Here is a 19,490-nt window from a genome sequence, read left to right on the forward strand (position 1 = left end):
TGTAGATGAAGGTGGGGTGGTGCAATGTATTTTTGTTTTGACACTAGAAAGTCCGTTTCCCATACTTGTGGAATAATAATAATCATAGACAAAGAAAAGAGCACAATAATGCTCATTTAGGTTAAGCAGAAATAGAGGAACCTGTATTTGCCAATGATATTATTGTAAAATACTTAAGGCATGCCTATGCAGAGAAAGACACATCGTTTTGCTGCCAAGCGCACTTGTGGATCTGCGCTCACCTCACCGTTTGTTTCCTGCTGTGCTGCTCGCCGCACCCGCTTCGCGGGTGCCGCTTCGCGGGTGCCGCTTCGCCGAGGGATCTCTTGCTGGTGCTGACTCTGCCCGCCTCCGGTGGGGGTGACTTTGGGTGAACTCGGGAACCCCAGGGCTGCGAGCGTGCAGGGACTACCTTACCCAGGTGTCCCTGCGAGACCGTGGTCAGCTTCCGGTCCGCTCTCCCTGGAGCTCCGCCCCCCGCCCATCAGAAGGCAGTTAAAATCACCTGGGCTTCCTCCTGACCTTTGGGACACATCGTTTTGCTGCCAAGCGCACTTGTGGATCTGCGCTCACCTCACCGTTTGTTTCCTGCTGTGCTGCTCGCCGCACCCGCTTCGCGGGTGCCGCTTCGCGGATGCCGCTTCGCCGAGGGATCTCTTGCTGGTGCTGACTCTGCCCGCCTCCGGTGGGGGTGACTTTGTGTGAACTTGGGAACCACAGGGCTGCGAGCGTGCAGGGACTACCTTACCCAGGTGTCCCTGCGAGACCGTGGTCAGCTTCCGGTCCGCTCTCCCTGGAGCTCCGCCCCACGCCCTTTTTCAAACACTACAAACACTGTTTGCTCTCCCGCAGCGCGGGACGCAGCCTCGGGGCGAAGACCGGGCTAAGAGCGGGCCGTTTGAGGCCGTTCAAGGACGGCCCTGGCCCTGAACCCCTGCATCACCGCCTCCTATCCATCGGCAAGGTAGGCGGCACTGTGATTCTCATCCTTTCTTCCAGTATAGAGTGGCCGGCTACTAGACCTAATATTTACTGTTTCTGAGGGCCACTTTGCTGTATTTGGCCCCGCAGCGCAGATGTCAACCATGCGCAATAGAACCAGAAGTAGCACTAAAAAAGCTATGGCCGTAGCACAAGTGACTGGTCCTATAGATCATTTCATTTCACGGGTAAATGAAACCATCAACAAGAGCATTATTCTGCTGGAAAAAAGAGTTTCCTTGGATCTCATGAACGCTAAGCGCTCGTCTTTGGGCTCTCTCGCAACTGCAAATTCTCCCTCCCAGCAAGTCTCGAACAATTGTTCTCTACCCCTACCCCTAACTACTGCCGGCACGTTCACAGTCCCGAATGCTGTCGATCTATCAGTGACTCAATCTGACTCCGATCCGTCTTATGATGACCTTGAGGCCACTCCAGATTTAGAAGCCTGTCAGCCATCTGATAAGCCAGAACCGAGTGCAGATAGGCAACCTGACATAGGAGCGGTTCCTGTATTGATCGACTCAGGGAGAAGGGCCACTATTCCTACAAAGGTTGCGCCTAAGACCAAGACTAAGGAAAAACCCAAAGCTAAAGCTAGGAATCACAACCTGATATCACCTACCCCGTACTCTGCATCAGGCATACCCTGTTGGGTCGAAAATATGGTAATAGATCTAAAACTGGACCTTGAAGCTACAATGGCAGCGCGAATCAAGCCCTTAATTTCTAAACTTGATAGACTAACGTCGCTAATAAATTCGAAATGTGCTAATAATGAGGAAATATAAATTTTTGGTCAAGTTATGTTCCCTATCGTGTACCCCACCGTCCCCATGTACGAGTTAAAGTGCATGTAACTTCCCTCCTGTGCCAGCTATGAAGACGCAAATACATTTGCGTCCAACGTTAACATGTCCTCTTTCAGACCCACCCTGAATGGGTTGGATAGTCTGTTCCTAAGTATGCTATGCCAACGTCTTTTTGTAGTGTACTCTACATGTTTTTCAGCTCTGGCAAAGTAGGCCCAGAATTTCTGCCATCGAGCCTTTTCCTTCCTTCTGACTCTGAAAGCCTCAACCCAGGCTGCCCCCGTACCCGTGAACTCTGCCTTACTTTCAGCGCGGCCCACCACGCTCAGCTCAGCCTGCTGCCTGCCAAGACTGACTACAACCTTCGAGTTATCTGTTCCGCTCCTCGAAGATACATTCCTGCCTACTAGTTTCAGTAAACATTCCCCAGCTGCAGAGCCAAAGGGCCGGCCTGTCTCCGTGCAAGTAATTCATAGCCTCTGTTACCATGCTCCCATGGAAGGCCCATGCCCCCACGCTTCTCATACAGACACTCAGGCGCTTATACACGCACTCACAGTCAGTATAGAATAGCTTCTGCCCCAGAGACCTTTCCGCCCAGATAGCTCCGTTCCTAAAACATCAGATATCAGATATGATAGAAGCACAAGTTGATCTGACATGCCAGACTTCTGTCTCTTTCCGTCAGTGTAAACGTCAAGCCCCTGCACCCTCCAGTTTCACGCCAAATCACACGTCATGCAGCTGCGCGCGCATCCAAGCTTCTGATTTCTGCTGACATTGCAACATTTCTGTTTTAGTGCCACCCACATGTGACACCTACCTATGACGTTTCTTGAGCACACCTCCAGTTACGCCTAGTCCACGCCTTCTGATTACGTACTAGTAGCACGTGGATGCTGTTATCTTGTCTACTCTCAGCTGTTACGCCTACTATATTGCTTCCTATGATGTAAATTAAGTATATAAGCTATGTATTGTCAATAAAACATTGCTCTATCCCTTCCTGAACCCCGTGTGGTTGCAGGAACATGATATCCTATTCCGGAATAATTCCTTTTTAAGGAATAAAACCCCTAAGAACTCTAACACCACGGACTCTGTTTTCTTTCTTTCCGATTGAGTTATTATTGATTAAGTACTTACCTGCATAGAAATTAAGATAGTAAATTAAATATTTACGACAATAAGACGAGTGGGGTTGGGCCCACTCAGCCGCAAGGGACAAAAGAAGCACTTCCCAAGAATATACCTTGCACTAAGCACGTAAAAGACCCATCCATCAAGGCTAATATTCCATCCACTAATAAGGATCCAGCTATACTACACTTGACCCAAACAGGGAACAATCCTACTTTACCCTTACCCTTACCTACCCCTAATGTGGTGGGCTCTGCTCCACCATTACAAACATCTACTGGTCTAACTAAAGCAGACAACTCACAAGCCAAAGACCCAAATGGGAATTCCACCAACCCAACAGTACCTTCTTCCTCAAACAAGCCTCAAGGTTCTAAGTCAAAACAGGCGCGCTTTAAGACAATTAGCCTGCCACCGGAAGTCTCTCCCTTTGTGGTTGTGTTGACGGCCGTTCCGCCACTGAAGGAGGGAGTAAAAGAAACCTTTGTAGAGCTAAGAAATAAATGCGCCCAGTGGCGCCAGTTACATAAACCTCTACCTAGCCATATGAGTGGTGAAATTCTCTCTGTGCGTAGAGGGGATTGGGTGGGCAGGAATATGAAGACTATAGCAGGCGATGTAATTACAGTTCACTTCAGGGATATAGGGGCAGCAAGTTATATATGCAATACACCCAACAGTGGACCTGCTACCCAAATCAATCCACTCCCCTTGTCCTATTTTCTTCCCATGCCCCCAAGACTAAATTCTCATCGGCCTGTTTTCCCAAATAGCAGAGGGTTTATGTATCCTCCGCAACATACCACCAAACAATGGCAGCAACCTCTATATTTCCCACAACCTCCACAGCATACTACTCTTCAGTGGCAACAACCTTTTCAACCTCCACAACCCCTTCATCATCCTGCTCAGCAGTGGCAGCAACCCCTTCAGCCCACACAACTTGTAAACCATCAGTGGCAACAGCCGTGGCAAGGATTGCCCCCTCCCTTTGATCCCTTTCTTTCACAGTTTGCTCATCCAAATAGATTCTGTGTGTTAGATGAGGTAGATTGACTTAACCTCATGGAAGCTCCAGCCCTAAACTCTGGGGGATATGGAGGATGTTCCCTTAGCCATCCCTCACCCTATTTGTCCCGAATCTCCAACAGTGGCAGCTGTTATACCACTATCCCATGCTCCAACCAGGGTTGGTGAAGACCTAACTAACCCCAAAATTACTACCAACATTGGAGGTAATCTAACATATGGTGAAATAAAAATTCTTAGTTGGAACCTTGCGGGGATTACTAGGAAATTAGGTTTGCCTGAGTGGAACGTCCTGATTGAAGCCCACAAGATCTGTATATTCCAGGAGACCTGGAGCACTGAGCCACTGTATCGAGTTGGGTTTGTTACCATCTTTGCACCAGCTGAAAAACCTAAGCAAAGGAAGGGGCGTCCATCAGGGGGGCTTATCATTTGGGGAAGCATCTCGCTCAATTGTCGAATAACCATCAAGCGGACAGGTAACCCAGATATCCTTGGCATTTATCTATCTGACCATCGTGGGGGATTAACAGTAGATCTCTACGATGTCTATGCTAGAGGTTCCAAAAATGGGTGTACTTCACCCGTAATATCCGAGCTTGAGGCCCAACTTGGGGATCATAGAGAACCTGATCATATTATAATAGCAGGAGATTTTAACTGTACATATGAGCCACTTCCCCTAGAAGGAATACCTGATCTAGGAGAAGAGAACAGTAGATGGGGTATTCCTACGCTCTCTATCCCTCCTATTAAGCGCTGGATTCGTAGTGCAATACAGCTTAATTCATTGACTCTAGAGTTCGGACTAAGAGCAGCTAATGGCCGCACATCTTCTGACCAGATGGGTGCCCCAACATTCAACAGAGTTGGTCATTCCTCGAGGATTGACTATATTCTGTTGAACCGGGGGCTTTGGAGCTCGGTCATTGATATGGCTATTATTCCAACCATAGAGAGTGACCATAATTCACTTTCTTTATCCATAATGAATCCCTGGTCCCCCGGAGTACCGTTAGTACCACCGAACTGTCCACAGGGGGTTACTGTCTCCTCTTGTGGAAGACGCCTTAAGTGGAACAAAATCTCGAGTAATGTTGATAAACTCTCCACTATCGAAGAGGTGCTTAAAGGCTCACAAGAAGAAATCAGTTCCATAGACCCACTCATGGCAGCAGATAGGGTAACACCTATTTATGAAGCAGCCGTAAAAACAATAGGGGATGTTTTTTGGGTAAAAGGGACTGCAGGGAAAACCATGCCCCAAAGCAAAACTAAAGGGAGACACGACTGGTACTCTGCATCATGTAGGAAAGCCAAAACACGCCTAATTGAGGCAGTCAAAGGAAAGTCCCAACCACTAATACAGACGGCTAGGCGAGAACACAAAAGAGCTTTGGAGCTAGCAAAAAGGGAGTGGGAAGACGCCTACTGGTCAACTCTCAAAGAAGCTAGCTCTAAAAAAGACTCTAAATGGTTCTGGGATACCATAAGAGCCCGCAATAGACCAGATAGTGATCTGATAACTTGTAATATCCCAAGCCAGGCGTGGGTCGATCATTTCTCTAAACTTTATACTTATCATGATGATTTTGATGAGGGTGGGGTGGTTCTACCTTTGTTCACTCCAAATCATGAAATCTGGCATACTGACTTTGATTTTACGATCAAGGAAGTGGAATATGCAATAAGCACTATTATTCCACAAAAAGCGGCTGATCCCGATGGCATTCCTGGTGACCTCTTAAAGTCTGATAGTGCAAAATGGGGTAAATTGATTCATTCCCTCCTTGTTGCCATTTGTAGAGGTGCCCCTATTCCCTCATCGTGGAATGGGGCCGAGGTGGTCCCTATCTACAAGAAAGGATCGAGGGATGATCCATCCAACTATAGGCCGATCAACTTGTTAGACATTGGCCAAAAAGTTGTCGGCAAAGTCCTGTTAGTTAGAATCCTAAATTGGATAGAAGAAAACAAAATCCTTTCTGACTTTCAGGCAGGTTTCAGAGTGGGTACTGGGACGATTGAGCAAGCCTTCAGGCTCATGATGGTGTACTGGAAGGTGGTGGTTATAGGCAAAGGCAGTCTTTATCTCGCGTTTATCGATTTAAAGACTGCCTTTGACCTTGTACCTAGGGAATCACTATGGAAAGTACTCGCTGACATGGGGCTGCCCCATTATTTGCTGTCCCTACTAGTTAGGTTGCACCAAGATAGCTTTGCCCAAGTCAGGTGGGGCCCTGGAGGGGAGAAAACGGGTAGTATTCCGGTTGAGAGAGGTGTCCGCCAGGGATGTGTTCTGGCTCCCACCCTTTTCTCTCTTTACATCAATGGTGTGGTTGAGCATCTCCTCAAACATCCTTCTGATGAACCATCCCTGGCTGTTGAACGCATACCGACCCTCCTCTTCGCGGATGATACGCTTTTAATTTCTAAATCCCCAATGGGACTCCAGAGACTTTTGGACAACTTTCAATCCTTTTGCACCAAACGAGGTCTGGTAATAAACACAAATAAAACAAAGTACCTTGTGCTGAATCCACCGAAGCAACATGTGCGCTCTCCCACTCTGAATGCCGAGCTCTTGGAAAGGGTAAAGGTCTTTGACTATCTTGGGATACGCCTATCGCACAAAATGGACTGGACCCCACACTTAGATAAAATGTTGATGAGTCACAAAAGGATTACAGGAGCCCTTTTGAAAGAGCAGCGATCCTGTACAACAAGGCCTATAGCTACAGTCCTCGAGATTTATTCAGCTAAAGGTGTTAGCTCCGCCCTCTATGGGGCTGAACTTTGGGGTTCATCCACCACTGATGCTCTGCAGAGATCTGAGAACAAATTCTGTAGAGCAATTATGTCCCTCCCACAAGGCACCCCTACACTTCCTTTAATGTTGGACTTAGGCTGCCCCCAGATTGACGATATTGCAAAATTCCGTCCATTATTGCTATGGGCACGCATCTGACGGGTGGAAGAACTAAGTGGATATGCCAGAGGTCTAGCAGAAATCATGTCATCGCCAAGTTGGCATAAAATCAAATGGCTGAGAGACATGAAGAGCTTACTAACAAAGTTGGGCCAAATTGAATCATGGTCGAATAGAACTTCACCCCCGAAGCAAGTCCTCAAAAAGCTCTACTGGGACTGGATCTGCTCACAAAGGAACTCTAGTACCACCCTGGGCAGGCTTACAGAGGATTTCTTGAGGTTTAAAGATTGTCCTAGACGGGAACTGTACCTTGATGCAATTGGAAAACCCTTTGATAGGGCTTTGTACTTCAGGTTCAGAGTGGGAACCCTTCCACTTAATTCTTTTACCGCAAGATGGAAATCCCACATGGAAATGTTAGAGTTATGCCCAGCCTGTCTTGCCAAACCGGAGTCATTGGCACATTTTATGTTCGAGTGTAGCGAGTACGCAACTCCAAGGAGGGTCTGGCTCAAAAACTTATGCCGCCAGTTGGGGACTAGGAGCCATGACGTGGCAATTAGGATACTCATATCCGATAGTAGTGTACCCTATGCTTGCGCTCTAGCCAAATTTCTATCATGGGCTTGGGCTATTCGAGCCAAAAGGCTAAAACTTACTGTTTAATTCTATTTTTATAAAATGTCTTAACTGAATGAACTGCCATTTTTTCTTGACTAAGAAATCTGTAAAAACGCAATTAATTAATTGGCTAGTTTTTGATTGTACAAACAATTATTGCTGAAACTATTGTCTTTTTTAATGTTATGTACATAGTCAAAAAATCTTCTTTTTAATCTATTACTGTTTTTACTTATACTATTTGATCTATTGAGCTGCTTTTATGATACTTGTTTTATCGAAATAAAGCTTTTTGACTTTAACTTGACTTGAGAAAGAAATAGAAATATATTTACCTTTGCAATCCCGTGCCTTTTTAATCGATTAGAACTGTGGTGTCTAATGTAAAAGTTCCTTCTGTTTCACTTTGGCATGTATTCCTACATGAGTGATGCACAGAGACTTCAATGCTACTGACAGAAAGCACCATTACTGCAATAAACCTGAACATTTTACTTTGAAACTACATTTGGATGATCACCTTAAAGTAATTCTATTGAATAATATCAATCTAATCCAATGCATGGTAGCTTTTCCGGAATCTCTATGCGTGACAGGAAATTAATTCAGGATTTGAAGAGTGCTTATCAGCCCTGTGCACCGAGTACATTTACAGTATAATCTCAGTGTGCTTTGGAACACATCCTTCAAGTTCTGAGGCGTTGCCACAAGCATGGGTAACACTCTGTGATGGTGTCGCAATTATTGTAAACCAGCAATTCAATTTGCTTTGAATCCAGGTGTACAGTGGCTGCATTTTCATTTTCAGTTGTCTGAAATTCTATTTGTTGAATACATTTGCATGGTAACACGCTGTCACCGGATGCGATATTGAATTCCAGGTATAATGTGGAAATATGTCTTTACCCAAGACAGTGTTTAATGCCCAGGGATATTCTAATCAGCTGAGCACAGAGTGCTGTATGGACATTAAATACATATACTGATGTCATCCAATTCATTTCCAATTTTATAGAAGCTTCTGACAGAGTGCAATGGTTGAAGGGAAGCAGAAACACTATTAGAATGTACTTGTAATCAGATGTGTTACTTTCTTTCCTGTGGTGAGCAAATGTGTATGATACATCACTTATACACAACTGCAAAGTTTCTCAGAAATGTTGATGGTGCGAGCATCAAGACCGCCCACATCTCGTCTAGCTAATTCGATCCTCTTTTGTCCCCTTTACTGGCTCTTGCTGATTCCATCCTTTTCGGTCCCCTTCCTTGCTGATTCCATCCTTTTTGGTCCCCTTCCTTGCTTATTTCATCCTCTTTGGTCTCCTTCCTTGCTGATTCCATCGCCTTCGGTCCCCTCCTGGCTGATTCCATCCTCTTCGGTCCCCTTCCTTGCCCTGGCTGATTCCATCCTCTTTTGTCCCCTTCCTTGCTTTTGCTGCTTTAATCCTTTTCGGTCGCCTTCCATGCTTATTTCATCCTCTTTGGTCTCCTTCCTTGCTGATTCCATCCTCTTCTGTCCCCTCCTGGCTGATTCCATCCTCTTCGGTCCCCTTCTTGCCTTGCCTGATTCCATCCTCTTCTGTCCCCTTCCTTGCTCTTGCTTCTTTAATCCTTTTCGGTTGCCTTCCATGCTTATTTCATCCTCTTTGGTCTCCTTCCTTGCTGATTCCATCCTCTTCTGTCCCCTCCTGGCTGATTCCATCCTTTTCTGTCCCCTCCTGGCTGATTCCATCCTCTTCGGTCCCCTTCATTGCTTATTTCATCCTCCTTGGTCTCCTTCCTTGCTGATTCCATCCTCTTTTGTCCCCTTACTCGCTCTTGCTAATTCCATCCTTTTCGGTCCCCTTCCTTGCTTATTTCATCAACTTTGGTCTCCTTCCTTGCATATTCCATCTTCTTCGTTCCCCTTCCTTGCTCTTGCTGATTCCATCCTCTTCTGTCCCCTCCGGGTGATTCCATACTCTTCGGTTCCCTTCCTTGCTCTTGCTGATTCCATCCTCTTTGGTCCCCTTCCTTGCTCTTGCTGATTCCATCCTCTTCGGTCCCTTTCCTTGCTCTTGCTGCTTTAATCCTTTTCGGTCGCCTTCCTTACTCTCTCTGGTTCCATCTTCTTCGCTCCCCTTACTTGCTTTCGCTGGTTCAATAACCTTTGGTCCCCTTCTTTGTTCTTGTTGATTTAATCCTCTTCACTTCCCTTCTTTGCTCTCACTGACTGCATTCTCATTGGCCCCCTTCCTTTCTCTCACTGCTTTAATCCTCTTCGTTCCCCTTCTTTAATCTCGCAGGTTCAATGCTCTTCGCTCCCCTTCCTTACTCAGTCAATGCTCTTCACCCCCTTTTTTGATCTCGCTGACTCCATCCTCATCAGTCCCCTTCCTTGTTCTCACTGGTTCAAGGCTCTTTGATCTACGCTCGCCTTCTTGCTCTCACTGATTCCATCCTCTTTGGTCCCCTTCCGTCTGCTCCTCCACCAGACCCACTTGCGTTTACCCCTCTAGGGCAAGCAGCCTTCCCTCCCTACTTCCTTTTTCGTCTCCTCCCTACCATCTTTGCAAATCCAATACATTCATAGATGCTTAGTTAAATGTAACATAAATAAATTGGGTAGATTATTATGCCCAATCAATTTACTTCCATTTCATGAAGGAGAAAAGGCTTTGTGAACATTGGGCGTTTAGTGGCACAAAATGGTCACAGAAACAGGTCTAAAGTTCTGCTAGGTAAAATATGATAACGTGCTACTTATTCAGCATTTATCACCTAAGCATTAAGATTATGAAATAGCTGGTGTTCTTATTACCAAGATTGGTTCTATTGCTTCAGTATATTGACCCCAGAATAATGAGATGCTGAGTGGCCTTGCCAGTATTCATACACACGACCTTCAGGTTAAACCCGGAAGGCACTAGTGGGACATTTAGTTCATTGAACTATCGAGCACAGAGAAAAGAAGCAGTAACATAAAAGTGATATGGCAATACCTGGGAAATTTGACCTGAATTAAGACTTCTAAATCACAAGAATACAACTGGTTTTATGAAATGTAATAAAGAGTCAACAGTTCCTAGATCACTTGAAAGGTAATCTGCGAGCTTCTTTTAATAGGTGTATTGTAAATGAGCACATATAACTTTGTTCTGTAGAAGTTTTTTGTGCAATAAGTTAACCAATGGGAAGCACAAATGAATCATGTAGCTTTGATTTTTCGTAAAGTTATGTATTTTTGATGAGATGTAACTCAATATTTTCCCAAATATTGGCGCGATTTCCAGAGTTAGGTTGTACAGCTTCCACTGGGGGCAACCGCCAGCTGATTAGGATTATCAGGTGGTAAATTTCTCCCATCGATATGTCGTTTGCCACATAATCGGGAGCTGGAAGGAGTCCTGCCTATGGCACTCACAGTTTTTCTAAACCCTGCCTCTGGACTCCCATTCCTAGCAAATCTTGATTAATAGGTGGGTGGTGGGGCCTGGCAGTAGGGAGATTTACTCTCTGTGGACTGGATGGAGTCCAAGACTCCAACTCCAGCGAATGAGACTGCATGGTACCCATCCTGAATTAATCTGTGAACAAAATCAAGTTATAGGAGATAATCTGTGGATACAGGAGACGGTCTGTGGATTATGCAAGGAGCAGCTGAATCTAAAAAATTACCAGGTGATGGAACCTGGGATGTGATGGGTACAAGCAGGCTTTTATCATGTAAAAGAGTAACGACTTCAAAGTCTTTCTGAAGCTGCTATTTTATGAGCTCTTAGCCCCTCCCATGCTGATGACGGCCCCCAGCCGTCATGCATCGCGGTGCTCATGTGCCGATGACGGCTGGGGGCCGTCATGAACCTGCCCACTCTTTAAAACGGCCGCACAGGCGCAGAATCCCGGCCACGCCCAAGGGGTTAATTTGAACAGATAGTCGATTGAAGCATGATGTACCCAAATTATAAACACCTGTGTTAAAACGGCCAACGCCCTCCTAACACATGAACGTTGTGTATTTTGGCGGCCAGGGCACCATTTATATGAAAAAAGAAAAATAATTCAATTGAATGTTATTGATCCCTTGTGCAAGGTGAGGTAACTGTGTAAACACCACATAGATGTCGATGCACGCCTTCTTTATTAAAGAACACAACCTGGCGTCAACCATCCCCCAGAACCAGTTGCAAAAAGGGCTAACCTACCCTTTAGGAATTCTCAACACCTCACATTCTACATTCTATAATAATGACCATGACAACATACATCATATCCCAAGGCACAGAAGTCTTTCTAATTTTTCAGTTCTGATTTTCTTCTGAAGATGGACAAGGGTCAGGCATCACACTGGTCAAAGGATGAGCAGCGTTGTGGGAACTTCAATATGTTCACCAGCACCTGGGATAATTACACTCTTAAAACTGAGCTTTGCACCAATTCATTTCTCTGTTTAGTGCAAATGAACGCCCGATCCTCATTCCCCTCTGGAGGTGAAGTGATGTTTGTTGTGTTGCTATGAGGTTGTGTTCCATTTCCTTAAGTGAGGCACAGTCATTTTTGACAAGGTGTAGTATTTTGTGCTGTAAAGGCACCCTTCCGGTACATAACCTAAGCTAGACATCACACCGACACCTTTGCACTGTGGTGCAACACAGTGCAAAGGTGTGTGAGTGGCGTTAGGCAGCCTGACACGAGCACCATCTCTTTGAAGCTAATGGTGCTGATGGAGCAGGGTTTTTGTGAAATAAAATCTGCTCGGATTGAACTCCTCATTGTGTGCATTACTAACCAAAAGGTGTGAAAACTAACAGTGCAGGACTAAAAGGGGAAAGATGAAAACTGGGCAAGCGCGTGCTGGGAGTGTTAGAGTAGGCACATGATTAAAGCAGAAAATAACAGTTAAAAGTGGAGAGTTTATTTTTCACTAATAGAAAATAATAAGCAGTGCGTTAGAAAAAGAAATGCAAGTGAAAGCATTCAAAGTGTGTTCAATAGTGGAGTTTTATGAATCATAAATAACACTTGCATTTTTTTTCCTAGAAGTGTATTTTTCTGCTCTGCAGAAAGCAGAAACGCCCGAGAGTCATTTTAGAATTAACATGGCATATTAGAGATGTAGAAGGGAGAAAAACTGTTATCTGAGATGATGTACAATTGATGTTTATTTTGCTAATGTCTCTCTTGTGTGATGACCTATGATTCGAGCTGTATTGTACTTGATGAGCGGTCACATTTATTTGGATAAAGCATTTTTGACTCTCAAAAAGAGTTTGCCATTATTAGTTCCATTGATTTAGTTATATGAAATGATAATTCTATGGTGGTACTCTTAGAAATTCTGATATTATTTGCCATTACCTAAATAATTAAATAAAGAGTCATCAGCAAGAAAGTTGAGCAAAAGGTACTGATTGATTTCCCGTTAAATTGTGGTAGAAAATTAAACTTCTAGCTCCTATCCGGCAAGTGGAAGACTTGTCATCTTAGGGTGGTATTCCCCCAAACTTTGCTGAATCTTTTTCTGTTGGCTTTAGGTCTCTGCGCACTTTACCACTGCTAACCAGTGCTAAAGGTTATGTGCTTTCTCTTTTAAGCATGGTGAAATTGGCCTACGCCCAATTAGCAATGCTTTATCATTCCTAGGCAATCATGAATGCAACACGGTGTACCAATCAAATGTAGAGTCAGACAACACAATTAAACATTTTCTATATATGGTGACCAATAAACATATAAATACTACTGTTAATGAATAAAAAGATTAAAAAAGTCGAAATTAGTCGTTTTTATTTATGTGAAAAGTTAAAAAAACCTCACGAAAGGATTCACAGACTATCCTTTCGTGAGGATTTTTTAACTTTTCACAGAAATAAAAATGACTAATTTTGACTTTTTTTAATTGATTGACTAGCTGTAGTCTGCAGTTGGCCTTTGTGTGTTCCTCCTGGACAGCATTATAATAGAGGGTCTGGATGTTGTTAGGATGGGCCATCTCTGGTAGGATGGGGTGTGGAGCTGTCACTTACCACACTTGTACTTCAAAGGGGCTGCCTCAGCTCACTGACAAAAGGTTTCACACTAGTCCACTGTAACCCCAGTCAATCTGGGACCAGGGCAGGAAGCCAGTAAATGTCAGACATATGTGTAAGGGGAACCTCTAGAAGCTTCTACTACTCCAAAAGGGACACAAGGTAAAAAATTAGGACCCTCAGCCCCACTCTTCAGTACACTCATGGAACTGTAGATACTACAGAAGAAGGATACCCTGTCGCCTGCTGAGAAGGAAGACTGGGCCTGTACCTTTCATCTCAGGCTGGTGTGACTCCAAGGGTCAGCTGACTGACCTCCTGTTCTGAGCTAAAGGAACAAGACAGGCTCCAGAGGCCCTGCATTTGCCCAACTGATCTGCTGCCTGGATCTGTAACTGGAACGGCCTGAGCCCTGCTTGCCGCTACTGGACTGAGTTCCTGATCAATCAGAGGTTCCCCTAAGGTCCTGGACCCTTGTTGTGTCACCAGTTGAGTTATTGCTTGACAAAAAGGAAAAATCCTGAAGAATAGGACTCTTTGTGACAATAAATGGGCCTGTTTACACCATGATCTTGCTGCTTGAGCTGACTGCCAACTGGAAGCTCCGGTGAACTTGACTCTGCGCAATAGCGACAGCCAGCGACGACTGGCAACGTAAAAACCCAGTGAACCCAACTCTTTGCGCTATAGCAACCACCAGCAGAGACTGGCAACTCAAGATCTGCACTTCATGCTACATTATCGATAGCCTGCAGTGACTACCAATGCAATACTTCAGCAATGACCATCCACAATACAGCAACAAACTTCTGCAACACCCGACCTACCCTTTGCCCTTGAGTGAAGACCATCTGCAACACTGTCCCTGCTCCTCATTATTTCCTCCACTCCGAATTGAACTCTTCGTGCAAGACTTTAGAATGGTAGCTTTTCAGCAGGACTAACCTGGTCCTTGTAGCCGGCCTCCACTACATTGCAGTGAGCGAATGAACCTTTGACTTTTACCTGGTCTCGCATGACCAGAGAACCACGAGTGGCACTTTGTGCTTTTAGGTGCTGTACTTACCTGAAATCGTTGAAATTGCATATCTCCGGGTCTACTGATTGCAGTTTTGTTATTTTTGTCTCAATTTAGTTCCTAAATTCTACCCTATTTTTCTAAATTGGTGTGGGCTTTATCTTGTGATTTTTTTCACTTTACTACTGTTGCTGCTTAAATACTTTACACATTGCCTCTAAGTTAAACCTCACTACTTTTGTGCCAAGCATCCAGAGAGTTAAGCACAGGTTAATTTAGTATCTTGTGGCAACCCAATTTCTCACAGTAGGAAAGAGCAAACTCCATGTTTTAAACAGTGTCAAACACAGGTATACAAAGCATTTTAATTTTGGTTCAAATGGTTGAATCATCTTTTACTTGATAATATTACAATTCTGGCCACGTCACCATGTGTTTGGCAAAGTATATGAAAAGACCATTGCGTTTTGCATTACAATTTGAAGTCTGCACAGAGACTGAATAGGAATTGAGGTATTTATTACATAACCTGTACCGGTTGCAAAACTGGTTTATTGCAATGGCTTTTTAAGCTTGGTTTTGTGGTGAAAATAGGGCCACAGGCACCATTCAGACACCATTCACCAATATGATAGTCATCAGGCTAAAATCTGTGGCAGAACATTTTGTTACTGGAGGAATTACATTCACGAGGAGTCAATCCCTGTTTTCGTAATATACTCCCACAGTCAGCTTACACATTGGGCAATATGACAAATGTGTCAGGAATCCTCTGTCCAAAGACATTGTCAAAGAATTGTCTCCATTTGCAAATGGGGTGTGGGGTGAATCTCTTGGACCATGCAGACCTCCTATCCATTTCCAAAAGGGAGCAGTACTCCAGAATAATACATCAGTCATCCTGTATGTGTTATTCATTTGTAGTACATGCAATTCTTTTTAATTTGCCCCCTTTGCAATGTTGGACAATGATGTGTTTTCATGAATACCTCTGAGCTTTGGATGATGTTTACCAGCCAGGAAGGGTTAAAGCATGATAGTAGGAATTGACAAAGCAAAGGATAACTTCGTCTTCTCCTCTCACTCTCTTCTATTTTCTCTCTTTAAAAATAGGTATTGAATTTCATACCAAGTTATTTCATTATGTCATTCATAAGCCTATCTGAAAATAAGAAGTTAAATGACAACACAGAATCAAAAAAGAGAAGCAGGTGCCTTGAAATAGGGTGAATGGGGGAAAGAAAACTGACACAAAAGTAAGAAACTGACAAAGTAATGTGAAAAGAGACAATAAAAAAATAAAATGGTCACCATGACAAACATACCTTATGCTTTGGTTAAGAAAGTTGGAGTGATTGTGGGCGTGGCTTGGCACCCGGATGGCAACCCGTGAGGCTCCCGGACTGAGGACGGGGAGACGCACACAACGGCAGTCTCTCACGCTACAAGACAGGGGACCCGGTATGTGACCGCCCTGAGAGCCGCAAACACCTGTTCTCTGCTCTCAGTGTGCTCATATTCGGCAGCATTGTGGTGAAGACGCCTGGAGGTGGGTACGTGATATCGCAGCCGCCATCTTCATTATGGAATGCACGGAATGCGTGAGGCGGCATTTCTCTCGTCTCACCTCAGGTGAATTCACTGCCCTAGAGGAAATGCTTCTAGCGCCTCATTTTTAAAGCTCATTAGTGCGTCTCCATGAAAATTCCTGCATTTAATATGAAGGCTTGTATGCTCATTTGTATTACTTTACCTATCTTAATCCAGCATTCTTTCTGACACCATTTTAGGAGGACTTGCTGCTTTCCTCAGAACATATAAAGGTGTCATCAGCCAGCATGCCTTTATAAGTGCAATGTTTTATAAATATAATATGCCTGGATAACCTTACTTTATTGTTTCTCAGCAATATAATAAGGACACTTTTGGGTCACAACTGAAGGCAACTTTTGCTCTAACATCTGTTAGTCTTATTTACAGTGGCGAATGAAGTGGCTTTTGCACATGCTATGCCAAGTCTTCTTTGGAAGGTGCTGTATTTGCAGTCCCCTTTTTTTTTTACAACGCATCTTATAGGGTTGGCTTTTCGTAGCACCTTTTTTATTGTCACATAATATAAAGGTGACATAAGCCAAACTGTCTATGTACATGCATTGTTATATGCATATAATACGTCCAGATAACTTTCCTGTTCTTTAAGCAATATAACAGATACATTTCTAAGTCAAACTTGAAGACAACTTTTGCCCTAACATTTGTATGATTTATTTATAGTGAGGTTGCAGTATTTTTTGTGTGAGATGCTGTTGCCACGTCTTCTTTGGAAGGTGCTATAATTGTAGTCTCCTTTATATCACGCACTCTGCTGGATTGATCCTTTGCTGCACCACGTTTATCTCTCATATCATTTCTATTTCACAGAATTAATCAATAAATAATGGGCAGAACGAAAAGCTCTTTTTCTTCTTCAGCTATACCTAAATGTGTGTTCAATAAAAATTCGAAACTTTATTCTGAACTCTCAAAATTGGAAGATTTTGGATCTCTTGAGCCACAAAACACTTCTGTCACGATGGACCAATCAAAGTTAACACCAGGAAAGTCCAATGTGAAACGCCTAAACCAAGACCCTCCATCTCCACCCAAACCAGGGTCTCCAGTATCCATGGATTTGCTGCTGCAAGAAATAAGAGCTTTGAGACCCTTTATGGAGGAAACTAGTTCCAAATTCTAAGTACTTTCAGATAGTTTGTCACAGCTTGATTCTAGAATTTCAGTGGTGGAATGTAAGGTTTTATCGGTAGATGAAACTTCCAAAACTGTGTCCTTCATGCAGTCGCAAGTTTCAACACTCCAAAAGCAGGTTGAGGATTTGGAAAACCTCAATAGGAGAAACAACCTACATATTTATGGTCTGAATGAAGGAGCCGAAGGATCAGACCCTACTGCCTTCTTTAAATCTTTCCTCCTCAAAATCCTGCACTTGCCCGAGGAACCATCTCTGAACATTCAACATGCTCATAGACTTGGTTGGATTTCCAACACTTCATCTTCCTCGCAAAGACCCAGGTGTGTTATCCTATACTTCTTAAAATATACAGACCTACTAAGAGTTTTGACGGCTGCCAAGGCAATTCAGCAGATTTCGTGGTCTGGGTCCACTCTATTTTTTGGGCAGGACTATTCAAAAGCCACGGCAGCAAGGCGCAAAGCGTTCCTTGACATGAGATCTGATCTTCGGGCCATGGGAGCAAGATACCGTCTCTTTCATCCCTGTTCATTCAAAGTTACGTTCAATAACAAAACCTCTACCTATGAAGATCCTGTATGACTGCAAAGTTTTATCAATTCAAACAAGATGGATCACATGAATTCTTCGAGTTCTTCATCTTCACAAGTTACTTGATTTTGATAACTAAATAGATCTGATTTTGCGTCAATTGTTCACAGCTTTTTTGATGTTTATTGATTATCACACTTGTAGGGTTGTTTAAAACCTTGTCACTGTGTTTATTGTTATCTACTTTTAATGATTTGTAGGTTCATTGTTTTACTCCTTCCTTCTCTTAATACTTAAAGCCTTCTAAATATTTCTATTACTCTGTTTTATCTTCTGGCAAAATAGTGCTGCTCAAGGTTTGGCGTGTCCCCTCCCTGGTCATCCCAAACCTCACCTGAAGTTCCGTATGTCCCATGTGGCTCCACCCACCCTCGACTTGTATTCCTATATGGTGACCTTAATACTTTGTTATACCTTCATGTTTTCAATTCTCAGGTTTAATATTTCTTCTATTTTCTGTTCTACACCTTGCACCATAAGTTTATGTTTATTGCACAGTTAATTAAAACCAATGCGATATAGTACACAATAGAAAAATTAAAATACTCATAAAAACATGCGTTTAAGATTGATTCTATTCTATGTTGCAGAAAACAACAGTTCAGCATACAAGTTGATTTTGTTTGCTGGCCACCCACGTTAGGCCTTCTGTAACTCTCATCCACTTTGTAGCCTGTTAGACTATTCATGTTTTTTCCACAGTTTCTTTACAGTTTTCATGCAATTCGTAAATTAAATCATATGTCCTGTTTATAGATAGTTCATGTGTCAATTTTTGGTAGTTTTTTTTCCACTGCTTTTAAAAATTTCACAAAACTGCAACTGAGCTGAGGATCCTGTGCTGAGAAGCAGGTTAGCACTGCACTCCTTCGTGTGCGTACCCCCTGTAAAATAAAGTGGCGTTTCAGCAGGAGCTTTCTTTCTTCTTGTAATTCTTCACACGTGCATAGCAAGTGCATCATGTCTTCTGCCCCAATGCCACATAACCTGCATAATATTCCAGCTTTCGATCTAAGCCAATGAGGGAGGTATAGAATACATGGTAGCAGGCCCAGTCTATATCTTAGAAAGGACAATTTGTTTTTTTTTTGTATAACCTAGGCCAAGATAAGGCTGGGAGGCTTGTGTCAGGTATGTATTTAATACCATCCATGCGTGAGATCTTTTTGATAGGGTGGCTTTGTCCTGGACCCATGACTGAAGCTTGATCGATTTCTTCACCAGTTTGTTAAATGATTTGTGATCTGCCGGGGACGCCCAGAGTTCTGCCAGACCAGTGTTCACTATACTCTTCACCAAATATTTTGCTGCTGGTGAATTTTGGGTCTGCTCTAGTTCTTTCCATAAGTATGTGTTCAACGTTCCTTCAGTCGTTTTTCTTACTTTGTCCCATGAGCAGATATATGCCCCTTGTCTTGCAAAAAGCTGTGACTGAATACCAAACTACAATCTGATCTGTGCTGGGGAGGATCGCTTTGGAAGGCCGAAGATGATTCTGTATGCCGACACGATTGTACTGTCAAGTGTTGCGGCATCTCTGCCTCGGTGGGCCTCACTCCCATAAGTTAGTGTTGGTAATAATTTTGCACGTATGACATGTAGTAAAGGG

Source organism: Lissotriton vulgaris, chromosome 8 (genome assembly GCF_964263255.1).
Source record: "Lissotriton vulgaris chromosome 8, aLisVul1.2, whole genome shotgun sequence".
Taxonomy (NCBI): domain Eukaryota; kingdom Metazoa; phylum Chordata; class Amphibia; order Caudata; family Salamandridae; genus Lissotriton; species Lissotriton vulgaris.